This window comes from Armigeres subalbatus, chromosome 3, assembly GCF_024139115.2.
Source record: "Armigeres subalbatus isolate Guangzhou_Male chromosome 3, GZ_Asu_2, whole genome shotgun sequence".
NCBI classification, from domain to species: Eukaryota; Metazoa; Arthropoda; class Insecta; order Diptera; family Culicidae; genus Armigeres; species Armigeres subalbatus.
This window is the reverse complement of record NC_085141.1, coordinates 136,062,929-136,077,148: the sequence shown is the minus strand read 5'-3', so window position 1 is coordinate 136,077,148 and position 14,220 is coordinate 136,062,929. Positions and strand designations below refer to the sequence as shown.

Here is a 14,220-nt window from a genome sequence, read left to right as displayed (position 1 = left end):
TTTTTGATCTCTCTATGGCGGCTTTGGCTTCTCTTCGCTCCTCTATCTTCCTCCACGTCTCATCAGATTATTCTCGCTGGTGGCGACGAAGGCATTCTTGATGGTGGTCAATTGGTCTTCCAAGCAGCCACCTTTCGGAATATCTGCAGCACGCGTCTCCATTGCTTCAACGAAGGACCGTTTCACCGTGGCATCTTCCAGTCGGCGTGTGTTGCATCGTCGTCCAACTCTCTCGTCCTGCCGACGAATCCGCGCAATGCGCAGGCGTATTTCGCAGATGAGGAGGTGATGATCAAACGCGATATCGGCACTTCGTTTATTCCGTACATCAGGAAGGCTCCGTTTCACATTATCGGCTAATGCAGATGTTGTCGATTTGATTTTCTGTAAAGCCGTCACGGGAAACCCACGTGACCTTGTGAACCGGTCGATGAGGGAAGAGCGATCCCTCGATCACCAAGTAGGGATGAAACGATACCACTGAGGTATCGATACTTTTACTTTAAAGTAGTATCGTATAAGAGTATCGATACCAGTAAAAATCGAATTAAAAGTATCGATACCTACTCGTATCATATGTGTACTCATATATTTGAAGTAAAACTCAAAAACGATTGTTTTGTCAATTTTTTGTTTTTGTCGGATATCAAGTAGATATCCGTTATTTATGTTAACTAAAGAATTAAGCACATTGTATTACTATTTGTTCTTCGATACTTTAATTCACTTATCTCGAGAGTGTTTTAAAAGCTGTTAGACTTTATTTCACGTCAATCATTTAATATGTAAACCAATTGCATCTTTTGATCATCAAATATATTTTTCGGTATTTTTGATTTATGTTCCTAAAGATGCGAATCTCCCTGATGCTTCACGTCCTCCGATGTCGAACCGCAATAAACGCCGGCGCGAGAACGACGGTGACGTCGATACTGAAACCCGTCGCCCCGTAAAAACTATGTGCGGTATTGGAACTGGAACAATGGACGCAAATCTGGTTGCTGCTGAAAAATCAGACCACGACCCTGAAAGATTTTGGCTTTACCTCTCCGGTATCGTACCTGATGTTCCGGAGGAGAAAGTTGTTGAATTAGTGCAGTCGAAGCTAGGGACTACGGACTTACGCGTTGTGAAATTGGTTGCTCGAGGTAAAGACGTTAGTTCCTTAAGTTTCGTGTCGTACAAAATCGGGATGCTTCCCGATTTTAAATCGATTGCTCTTGCTGCTGATACATGGCCCCGTGGAATTAGGTTTCGAGAATTTGAAGACCTAGGTGCCAAGAGACAGGTTTTTTGGAGGCCAACGACGCTGTCAACAACAGCGATTCTGGACGAGACCCCGAAAACTGTTCACCAGCATTAATTTCTGCTTCCAATGGACAAAACATATCGCCGGCTCCTACTCATCTCAGTCACTGTATCTCTAATTTGACTGGAGCGCAATCATCGACCACTTCGCCAATACTGCTGCCAATATCAACGTCGCCGATACCGGGTGCAGGATCCGTAACACTAACAGTTTATTATCAAAACGTTGCACAGTGGGGAAAAAGTTACCCAAAAAGGTACCTATTTATTGCGGCAACTTGCTGCGGCAGAGAAATACCCTTCCTTAAGGGAAAATTCACAACAAATCGATTGGTGCTATTTTCGTTCACCGGAAATTATGGGAACTGGCCGTTTTGCCCCATTTACCCCTAAAAAACATATTTTTCCTATGGGAGCCATACTTAAAAGCCGATTGCGGCTAACTACTCCTATGTTTACTGATGCTATTTTAGTGGAGAATAAGTATGGTATGTATTCCGACCCTAAATTATGACTGCAAGTGGCTGTTTTGCCCCATTTACCCCTAAAAAACATATTTTTTATATGGGAGCTATACTTAAAAACCGATTGCGGCTAACTACTCCTATGTTTACTAATGTTAATTTTGTAGAGAATACGTATGGTAAACATTCCGGCCCTGGGTCGTGACTGGAAGGGGCTGTTTTGCCCCATTTTCCTCTGAAACATGCATTTTTTCTATGACAGCTACTCTTTAAAACCGATTGCGGCTAACTACCCCTATGTTTTCTGATGCTATGTTAGTAGAGAATAAGTATGTTTTGTATTCCGACTTCAAATCATGACTGTAAGTAGCTGTTTTGCCCCATTTACCCCTAATAAACATATTTTTTATATGGCAGCTATACTTAAAAACTGATTGCGGCTAACTAATCCTATGTTTTCTGATGCTATTCTAGTAGAGAATAAGTATGGTATGTATTCCGATCCCAAATCATGACTGCAAGTGGCTGTTTTGCCCCATTTACCCTTAATCAACCCCATTTTTCTATGGCAGCTATACTTAAAAACTGATTGAGGCTGACTACTCCTATGGTTTCTAAGGTTAATATTGTAGAGAATACGTATTGTATATCTTCCGGCCCTGAATCGTGACTTAAAGGGGCTGTTTTGCCCCATTTTCCTCTAAAAATGCATATTCTCTATGACAGCTGTGATTTAAAATCGATTGCGAAAAACCGTTTTTATTTTCTTATGCTAATTGTGTAGAAAATAAGTATGGTATATATTCCGGTCCAAGATTACGACTAGAAGTAACTGTTTTGCCCCATTTTCCTCTAAAAAATGCATTTATTCTATGACAGCTATTCTTTAAAACCATTTGCCACTAACTTTTTTTTGTTTTCTAATTTCGAAATTTGTAGAGAATACATATGTTATACGTTCCGGATCTAGATCGAAACTGAACGTGGCTGTTTGCTCCATTTTCCTCTACAAAATGCATTTTTCTATGACAGCAACGATTTAAAACCGAATGCGACTATTTATTTCTATGTTTCCTGATGGTAATTTAGTAGAGAAACGTATGGTGTATATGCCTGCCTTAGATCATGACAACCCGTTTTTGAATAGTTCAGTCAAGACATAACAAGATATGTACCATTCGTAATAAACACTGAATTTGCATTTCGAAACATAAAAGATATTAATGATAATAGTTTTTAAAATGCAGCTGTCGCGGAAAAATGCATTTTTATAGGAAAGTGCACTTCCAGTCACGATCCTGGGCTGGAATACATACCAATCGTATTCTCTACAAAATTAGTATCAGAAAAAATAGAATCAGTTATACGCAATCGGTTTTAAATCGTAACTTCCATAGAATAAATGCTACTTTTAGAGGAAAGTGGGGCAAAATAGCCACTTCCAGTCACGATCTAGGGCCGGAATATACACCATACGTATTGTTTACCGAATAAGCATCAGAAAACATAGAAGTAGTGAGCCGCAATCGGTTTTTAAGTATAGCTGTCATAGAAAAAATACGTTTTCCAGGGGTACATGGCGCAAAACGGGCCCTTTCAGTTGCGATTTAGATTCGGTGTGTATGGCATATGCATTCTCAACAAAATTAGCATCAGAAAACTTAGGAGTAGTTAGCCGCGATCGGGTTTTAAGTATAGCTGCCATAAGAAAAATAAGTTTTTTAGGGGTAAATGGGGCAAAACAGCCACTTGCAGTCATGATTTGGGGTCGGAATGCATACCATACTTATTCTCTACTAAAATAGCATTAGAAAACATAGAGGTAGTTAGCTGCAATCGTTTTTAAAGAGTAGCTGTCATAGAAAACAAGCATTTTTCAAAGGAAAATGGGGCAAAACAGCTCCTTCTAGTCACGACCCGGGGCCGGAATATTTATTATACGTATTCTCTACAAAATTAACATTAGAAAACATAGGATTAGTTAGCCGCAATCGGTTTTTAAGTATAGCTGCCATATAAAAAATATGTTTTTAGGGGTAAATGGGGCAAAACAGCCACTTGCAGTCATGATTTGTGGTCGAAATACATACCATATTTATTCTCTACTAAAATAGCATCAGAAAACATAGGGGTAGTTAGCCGCAATCGGTTTTAAAGAGTAGCTGTCATAGAAAAAATGCATTTTTCAGAGGAAAATGGGGCAAAACAGCCCCTTCCAGTCACGACCCAGGGCCGGAATGTTTACCATACGTATTCTCTACAAAATTAGCATTAGTAAACATAGGAGTAGTTAGCCGCAATCGTTTTTTAAGTATAGCTCCCATATAAAAAATATGTTTTTTAGGGGTAAATGGGGCAAAACGGTCAGTTCCCATAATTTCCGGTGAACGAAAATAGCACCAATCGATTTGTCGTAGATTTTCCCTTAAGGAAGGGTATTTCTCTACCGCAGCAAGTAGCCGCAATAAATAGGTACCTTTTTGGGTTGCTTTTTCCCCACTGTGGCGTTGGTGGAATGCGCACGAAAACCAACGAATTCTTCCTTGCCGCTGCATCCAGCGATTATGACATTATAGTTATTACTGAAACTTGGCTCAGAAGTGATGTGCAAAACACCGAACTTGCTGATAATTACAACATCTATCGATGCGATCGCAGTAGTTCGACTAGTAGTCTCCAACGTGGTGGAGGAACTCTTATTGCAGTTAAATGCACTTTGACAAGTTTGTCGGTTCATCTATCGGAGAGTGAAACACTTGAGCAGGTTGTTGTGAAGGTTAAGCTGGCCCATAAATCCGTTTACATCTGTGGCATTTACTTGAGGCCGAACAGTGATCCCGATAAATTTGTTGCGCATTCCGACTGTGTAAATCAAATCGTCAACATAGCCACCCCCTGTGACACCGTAATCGTAGTTGGGGATTACAACCTTTCTCGGCTCGAATGGTTATATGATGACGAAGTGGAAGGATACTTGCCAACTAACGCTTCTTCAGAGCAGGAGTTAACTCTAACTGAAACTCTGATAGCTAGTGGTTTGAAGCAAATCTGCAATGTATCAAATTCAAACGGACGACTTCTTGACTTGGCATTTGTAAGTGACTGTCACGAAGCTGAGCTTATTGGAGCACCATATTCAATTTAAGGCCCTGACCGCCACCACAACCCGTTCGTTCTACGTCTGGACTTTCGTAACCCAGTTCATCATCTCCAATGTGCAGTGGAAGGAATGGACTTCGATTTTGACTTCTCTCGCTGTAACTACGAGGCTGTGAAGAACGAGCTTAATTCACTTGATTGGTTCCAGATACTCAGTGGAGAAGATATTAACACCTCGATTACATCATTCTACAACGCGGTCTTCGACACGATAAGCAGGCATGTTCCTCTTCGTAGATCTTTACCTCGGAAGACGTACAAGCAACTCTGGTGGAACGCTGAACTACAGCATCGACGTAACATACTTCGTAAAACGCGTCGCAGGTTTTTCCGTAACCGGACTGCGACAAACAGTGCCCTTCTGCAAACTGTTGAATCGGAGTACGAAATTTCGTGTCGTCTACCTTTCGTGAGTATGTTCACCGTGTACAAAATGAAGCTAAATCAAACCCGTCAGCTTTCTGGCGTTTCGTCAAAACCAGGAAAAAATCGCATGCGATGTTGTCCACTGTGAGTTTTGCTGATGTTACATCAAATGATATCGTTGAATCTGCTGAGCTTTTCGCAAGTTTTTTCAAATCGGTGTACAATACGAATCCTCCTCCAGATTCGGCAGACCTTCTTAACTCTCTTCCATCATACAACATGAACTTCCCGCGCCCCACATTCTCCGTAGCTGAAATTTCAAAAACATTAGAAGCTGTCGACCCATCGAAAGGTCCAGGTCCAGATAGACTACCTCCTGTTTTCATTCAACGATGTGCTGACGTACCTATTAGGATTGCCGGTTTGCATTTTGTTCAACATGTCGCTTGCGCTAGGAGTCTTCCCAGATGAGTGGAAAATATCAGCAGTTACTCCAATTCATAAGGCGGGTAGCTCCCATAATGTTGAGAACTATCGTCCAATCTCGATTCTCGAACTGCTGATTCATGAACGTATGTATGTGGCTGCTAAACCTGTTATCTCTGAGTACCAACATGGCTTTGTACGAAATCGCTCAACTGTAACAAACCTGATGACCTACACTAGCATGCTGAATTCTAACCTGGAGAAGAGATGTCAAGTTGACAGTATTTACATCGACTTTTCGAAGGCTTTTGATAAAGTTCCTCACGGATTAACTTTAAAGAAATTAGAACGTTTGGGATTTCCTGACTGGATTGTCACTTGGCTGCGTTCTTACCTGATTGGTAGGTCATCCTTCGTTAAATTAGGCACTGCCTCATCCAATACATATCCTACGCCATCCGGAGTGCCACAAGGCAGTCACCTAGGGCCGCTGATTTTCATCATCTTCGTGAACGACTTATGCTGTAAACTTCGATCTCATCGCCTCATGTACGCCGACGATTTGAAAATATTTCGAATTATTCGATCATTGACCGATTGTCTTGCGCTGCAACAAGATCTAGATGTTATAGCCAACTGGTGTTGTTTAAATGGTATGGAGATAAATGCGTCGAAATGCAATTCAATAAGTTTTACCAAATGCAGAACGCAGATAAACTTTCGTTACTCGGCATGCGGAAACGAACTGAAAAGTGTGAGCTCCATAAAAGACCTGGGAGTTACGTTTGACCGCAAGCTGAATTTTAATGAGCATATTGCAACGACTACTGCCAAGGCTTTCGCCGTACTAGGCTTCATGCGCCGGAACGCTGCTGATTTTGATGACGTTTACACCCTGAAAAGCCTGTATTGCTGCCTCGTGCGAAGCATACTCGAATATGCTGTGCAGGTGTGGGCACCCTATCACGAAATCCAGATGACGCGAATCGAAAGGGTCCAACGCAGTTTTGTTCGTTTTGCCCTCAGGCGATTGCCGTGGGATAATCCTTTCAGGTTACCGCACTACGAAGAGCGATGCCAACTGATTCGACTCGAAACCCTTCGACAACGACGTGGAGATTTGCAGAGGGTTTTTGCATTTGACATTATAAACAACCACGTGGACTGCCCTGAGCTCTTGCAGCAAGTTAACTTTCATGTCCCAGCCCGTCGCTCCCGCCAACGTCAGCTCTTCCAGTCTGTCCGACACTCCACAATGTTTGGGCAAAACCACCCGCTGGAACGTTGCTTCAACCTCCTCAACGACATTGATTGGTTCGATTTTAATTGTAGCAGAACGATATTCAAAACTAGATTAAGGCAAATTTTAAGTTAGCATATAAGTTTTAAACCAGTCTGTACAGTTAACACTGAAGATGAAGATAAATAAATATGTTGTGAGTAATTATTTTAGTCTTAATAATAATTTATAAAAAATTATTTAAATCTCTCTAACACCCAGTATGACGCCAACTACTCAATTTCTTAGAAACGATTACTTTGAATTTTCTTAATATTTTTGAAAGAAATGTTTTACAATCTTGATCTTGTGGCCGTGCGGTTTGTAGCGCCAGTTATTTGAGCGTATGTGTACTGTCTATGATCGCATATCACTATCTGTACTTTATCTTATGTAAGTGTCCAGTCTGGAAAACAATTGGATGAAGACGGTGAAGTTGTTTTTTTTTTTCATCCTTTTTTATCCAGAAATCTTTAAAATAAAAATTAGTTCACTTTTATGAATTTCACTAACAATATACCGCAATTAGCACAAATAAGTGTTGAGCAGCAGATAATTAATACTTGGTATTTTTTATTCGATTTAAATACTAAAACTTAGAAGATTATTTCGATGAAAATACGAATGTTTCCATTAAGGTTTATTAGATTTAATAAAGTTTAAATCGGGGAACTCGATTAATTCAAGTACTTCAATACGATACTTACTTGGTATCGGACATCAAATTATCGATTCCAAAAGTACTTGGAATCGAATCAAAAGTATCGAGTATTTACTCGTATTTACTAGTATCGATTCATCCCTATCACCAAGTCGTTATTACCAAAGAATTCTGCGAACAACTCTCCGTTTTCGCTTATTTCTGACCATGGCGTCCCATAATGCGCTCATGGTTCGAGTTTTCGGATCCTATCTTTGCATTAAAGTCGCCCATACAGACCTTGATATCACCCTTCGGAATTCTATCCACGACGGCATTGAGTTGACTGTAGAAGTTTTCTTTGCCTTGCTGATCGGCAGCATCGGTTGGCGCTTAACATTGGATTGTAAGGTTTCGGACCCGTGTTCTAAATCTGGCAACGATTATCTTTCCACTTATAGGTTCCCACTTCATAAGCGCAGGGTGTGCCTGGGCGCTTAGTAGGAAGCCAACTCCGCGATGCCGGGAAACGTGTTTGCCTCGTAAACCAGTGTATAGCAAAACTTGTACTGATGGCGTTCTGTGTTCTCCTAAGTTTGGCGAACGGATTTCACTCAGTCCCAGGATCTCAAGCTTCATGCGGCGTGCCTTATTGGCAAGTTATGCCAATTTACTCTGCTGGGCTAGGGTTAAAACGTTCCATGTTCCTATTCGTGCCCGTTGTTTCGCGCTAAGAGTCGTCGCCTTAAAATCAGTCGGTAATCTTTCATTATCGGATTCTCGAAAAAATTGATGTTTCAGGAACAGTAGGTTGGTGGCCCATGGTTTCCTATCCACCGGGATGGAGCTGCTATCTTAGGTATAGCTTCCGGGAAATAGCATTTCATACTCAGCCGCTGGATGTCAGAACAGACTTTGTTGGAGCCGTACTTCCTTGATGAACAGACACACGATCAATCGGGTTAAATTTGTTCAAAGTCCCACCCAACACCAGGACTAGGCTAGTGCGCTTTGATCGGCATATGGTCGCTTTGATAGGACCTACTTGCGAACACATGCAGCTTTTTATATCAGTTCAACAGAGACCACTGTCAAACCCCACCATGTCCTTGGCAGACCCCACAGAAAACTCACATGCATATCGTAAAAGATTTTGTCATTTAAATATATTGGAGATACCGTGTACCGGGGGAACATTGATCATTTTTTTTTATTGTTTTGTAAATATTTCCCCCGTGAAGTGAAATCATGGCTTTTTTCATACTTTTAAAACGAGTTCTGCTACATGTAGAACGTATAAGGCTGTTGTTCTTGATTATTTGATAAGTTTTAAATCGTTTTAAAAATCTTTTTCTTGGGTAACTTTGATCATAAAACGTTTCAATCATTTATCTATTATAAATTTTATTTAAAAAATAGAAAAATGTCTTTCAAAGCGAGCTGATGAAGATGAAACAATAGAAGAACCAACTAAACAAAATTAGCATTAGCATTGAGCATTTCGCACGAATTCGTAGGTGGTACAAGCCATGACCAAGGTTGCTAATAATCGGATCAAAGAGTAATCGTGCTGACAATTTGAACGATGTAGATAGCCAGACCTCTTGTGACACAGGTTATCGTTATGGCAACGAAACGGCTGTTAATTTTCTTCTAGCGATCAACTCTTGCCACTCACGGTGAAATGTATGTTTAGCACGGTTCACTCACCCTCACTATAGTTCATCTATCTGTCAAAACTTTCGCCATATAGTAAGCTGTGAAAATCAAACCTAGTCGCCGAAAAAGTGTAACACAATTATCGCGAGTTTTATTCTCACATAATCGTCTGAAAATCAATCATAATGAGTGCGAAACGCGTGCTTCAGAGAGAAGTGATATTGAACGCTGTGGAAGAAATTGTTGGAGCGGATGGAAAAACTGTCCGGTACCGTTGCAATGCTAGCACCGATGGAGACCAACCATGTCATTATGTGCAAAGCTCTTTCGTTCCTGGAAATTTTAAACGCCATTTGCTTACCATTCATCCGGGTGTCGCTAGAGAACTCAGATTTATCGTGAACGATGACCCTCCGGCTAAGAAACCAAGATCGTCGAAGTTATTGGTGGAAACCTCCGTGAAGCTAGTGCTCCTTGGAACGTTGCAAATGGCAAAAGAAGAAGAAAGAAGGTCAATGAAAGAAGGTCAATCAAATTGATCCAACAAATGTTCAAAATCTATGGATCATATGGCCAAATTTATGGATCATATCAACAAAATTATTAATGAAATGATCAAAATTATGGATCATATGGACAAAATGATGTATCATATTACTGGAATTATGGATCATCATAACGATAAAAATAGGGAAAATTTGTAGTTTTATTTATCAAAATATAGTTTTTAAAGATCATCATTTATGAATCATTTTCATACATTCATGGGAAAATAGCAAGAATTGTGTAGTTTTACACACTACGCACTTTTCTCAAGAGTTTCCATTGTAAAAATGGAGAAACAAGTCTCAGAAATCGTGTCTACTCATCTTCACTAATTGTGACGAATTTGTTGCTGCATCTATTCGATGTTGAACTTAATCCTAGAATAAAAAAAAACGCTTATGAAGATTAAAAAATGCTACAACTACTAAAAATGAACTTCTTTTTCTTCTTCAATGGCTCTACATTCCAACTGGAACTTTGCCTGCTTTTCAACTTGGTGTTCTATTAGCATTTACACAGTTATTAATTGAAAGCTTTTCTATGTCCGCCAATGCATGAGTATGTATCTTGTATGACAAGGACAGTGGATACACTATGTCGAGGGAGTCGAGAATATTTTCCACCCGAAAACATGCTACACACTTAGCTCATTTCACCGTATTCGGTAAATTTTACCGAAATCTCAACAGCAGAACTGTTCGGTAATTTATTTTACAGATTTTTTGTAATTTTTTCCATTGCTCAACTGTCAAAATCACCGAAAATCAGTTAAATTATTTACCGAACAGTTCTGCTGTTGAGATTTCGGTAAAATTTTACCGAATTCGGCGATTTATTTTAAGTGTGTAGGCCGGATCGAGATTCGAACTCGCCATCTCCGGATTTTGCAATCCTTCGCCTTTGCTCGCAAGAATATCTGGAGACCCAAATTGAACTAACCATTGTTAATTTATTAAGTCTTGGTAAGTATTTTACCAGCCCACAATGCGGTGTTAGGAAATCTAAAGAAATTTGTAGAAGTGGGTAATGAGAATTTCTTCACAACCAGCTGACAGCAGAGTCAATAATGAGAAACCCCACATTATCCACGCCATTCTTGAAATCACAATTTATTTCTGTCAAAATTATGCACATTTTGTTTTCAAATATTCTAGCAACCACACATTCGAAAGAAACCACAGATTTCAGAGCATAAGGAAATTTTGCCTCTATTGAATTCTTTTACAGCTCTACACGAAATGGTTGAACGTCAGACGAAAGAGAACTTGCAAAAGGTAATGCAAGAAGAACTGGAATTGGTTGGTGTTGGCTTGGAACAAGTGGTAACAGTTACTCATGATAACGGTGCTAACATGATTGCATCCGTCAAATGTCTGAAAGCTGTTTTGTCTCATCGTGAAGAAGATGACGATGAACCATTATCCGCTGTTCTTCAAAATACACGTGATTTACTGCAGAGTGTAAAGGAGGAAGACTCTGAGAATTTGAATACTTCTGAAGAAGAGGTAGTCGATGATGACGAACAATGTCCTGAGGTTGAAGGATTGGATGATCAACTTTCAGATAATTTCGTCGATGGAGATGGAAAAGATAACTTTTCATTAGATGATACAGAGGAAGATGATGACATGGACATACTTGAGAGCATAAGATGTGGAGCACATACTGCACAGCTGGCGGTTTGGGATGTTGTTAAGCCATACAAACGCAGACTGAACGAGATCAACAAGATATGCATAAAGATGCGTCATAAGGAGTTCCAACATCTATTCAAATTCTACAAGAAACCAGTTCCGCCGAAAGTCAATGAAACGCGGTGGAATGTCTGGCAGATATTGCTGAAATATGTGGAATCCTTGAAAGATCAACCAATCTTGAGTATGCTTAGGAATCTGGACTCTTCACTTGGTATACTCACCATGATTCTTCGCTTGGAAGTTATTACACACACTATTTTTATTTACAGATTTTTCACGTCACTGGAACTTCATTGAAAAATTTTGTCAGGCATTCGATCCAATGTTTGTTCTAACTACGCGGCTTCAGAAAAATCATGTGCCTCTCTCACAGTTCTACATAGAGTGGCGTGCATGGCGAAGTAGAAGGTTCTGAAGAATAACTCTCTTGCAAATAAACTTTTGAAGGCGATGGAGTCAAGGCTTTTGAAACTAAGTACGAACATGGCATTCAAAGCATGTTTCTATTTGGATCCAAGATTCAATTACTTGGGATCAAAACGTATTTCTAGCGAAGACAAAGAGGCTGTTCAAGTAAGCTGAAGCAATTTTAAACAGTATGACGTGTATTTAATTCATCAAAGTCACTATACATTCACAGAAATATCTCTTGGCCCTGAATAAGCGGTTGGATCAATTGCTGAATACCGAAGAAGTTCAGGAACAATCAAATAATCATGGAAGAAACGAGTTTCAAAACGACATTGTTGAAGATTTTTTGGCTGAGTTGTTTGAAGAGGATACAGAGCTATCTGTGCCTGAGCGACAAGCTGCTGATACTTTGCTCGCAGAAATAGTCAAACTCGAATCCAAGCCAAAAGTCAATATTACTACAATCAACAGAGCCGATACTTCTAATCGTTCAACGGAACCTCAACCTGGGACATCAAAGGACAACATAGCATCCGTTCAGCATAATGCGAATACTGAATTTGACCTCATTCAATACTGGAGAAAGAAAAAAACTGTATGTCCTCGCCTTTATCGCCTCGCGCAAGTTATATTTGCTGTCCTTTTAACACAAGTGACAGTTGAAAGGCTGTTTAGTAAGCTAAACTTTGTTTTAACTGACTCTAGATTGCGTCTAACTGACAGAGCGATCAAGGATCTGATGCTGCTGAAAATGAATCAAGATTTGCTTCTAATGGTACACAGAGAAAAAAAAAGTTGGGATTCCAACATTTTCTAATTTTATTTTAAGAGTATGGGAAATTTGGTATTTTTAAAAGCTTAATCTTTTCAGTTAAATGCAAAATTGATAGATCTGACAGTTTTTGTTCAGTTTAATGTTCTGACTTTCACAGTGAAAATTGTCAGAATAAAAATTGTAAAATAATGAAACATACTTGAACATTTCTCATTTTTGGCAACTCTGGCAGGATAAAATAATGTAATTGGCAGCCCATCACTGTCAGTGACAGTTGTAAAAAAGTTTACAACTCGTTTCGAATGCCGTCACCGATCCCGCAAAACAAAAAAATCCAAGCGAGTTTCTGCCAAGGTTTCTGCCGTAAGATATAAAAATGAATTTTCATCGTTTTATTCATGTTCTTAACCACACATTTCCTTCAAATCCAGAACGATAGGGACCCTCATATGAAGAGGAAATCCACACACAACTTTAGCAGTGGCACCAGGTCAACAAAAAATATCGATTCGGCGAACGAGAAGACATCATGCTGCAGCACATTGAGCGGGTTTGTTATCAAAAGATACCAGGGTGTTGATGAATTACGGCTTTATTATGACCGGGGAGTGCCGGATAACGCAGAGGCTGTAAAATTCAGCCACGAACGGAACACCGAGGGACACATGACCGGCCTCTTTCGAATTGGTGGGTTGCGCCGGGTTACGCTTTTTCTAACCCGGACAACAAGAGCATATATATGATAGTATGACGAGGAATCGGACCGAAATCTAAATTATAAAATCTGAAAACAAAAATAAAATGACAACAATAAATAAATGAAATAAGAAGAAATTGGAATGTGTAAAGTTTTATTTTAATATGCTACATTCAAATTGAGAGCGCTCATAAATTGTTGCTTTGAAAGCTTCACTGGTGAATTTCAATGAAAAAAACATAAGGTACACCGGGGCAATTTTTCAAAGGTGAAATTCGAAGTGCTTCAAAAAAATCACCCTTTGATATATTTTGAATCCGTTTGCGGTGCTGCTAGTTCGGGCCAAATATTACACATACAAAATAAACAACCTGAACAAACTTTTTTATAAATATTTTTTATATTTAAATTATATGCATCGTTTCAACTTGCCCCGCGAATCGGGGCAAGTTGAAACACTGCGTTATATTCAGACGTAAGCTAATTTTCCGTATTAATAACAAAATGTATGTACTCAATGAGACTCAATAAGCACGAGGTTGTAAAGGGGACTATAATACCAGGATTCGCATAAGAGTCCCATGTAAGTTTTTGACGATTTTGATTTTCTTTCAGAAATTAGCTTAAAATTGTCTCCTGTTTAAGAAAAACTGATAAAATAGTAGGCTATGTTCTGGAAATTTGAAAGCAAATCCCACTTTTGTTGTCTCATCTTGATATTTACTCGCATAAAAATCAGATTCCAGATTTTGATAGGTACTCTTTTACACAAAAAATAAACTTAAGTATGGTT

At 39.5% G+C, this 14,220-nt stretch overlaps 1 long non-coding RNA gene across 1 annotated transcript; it reads left to right on the top strand.

Moving 5' to 3' along the window:
- Positions 1-12,903: 12,903 nt before the first annotated feature.
- On the top strand, positions 12,904-13,564 carry LOC134221338 (uncharacterized). Its single transcript, XR_009982330.1, has 2 exons — positions 12,904-13,093; positions 13,162-13,564. It is a non-coding gene; the product is annotated as an uncharacterized LOC134221338 (long non-coding RNA).
- The last annotated feature ends 656 nt before the right edge of the window (positions 13,565-14,220 follow it).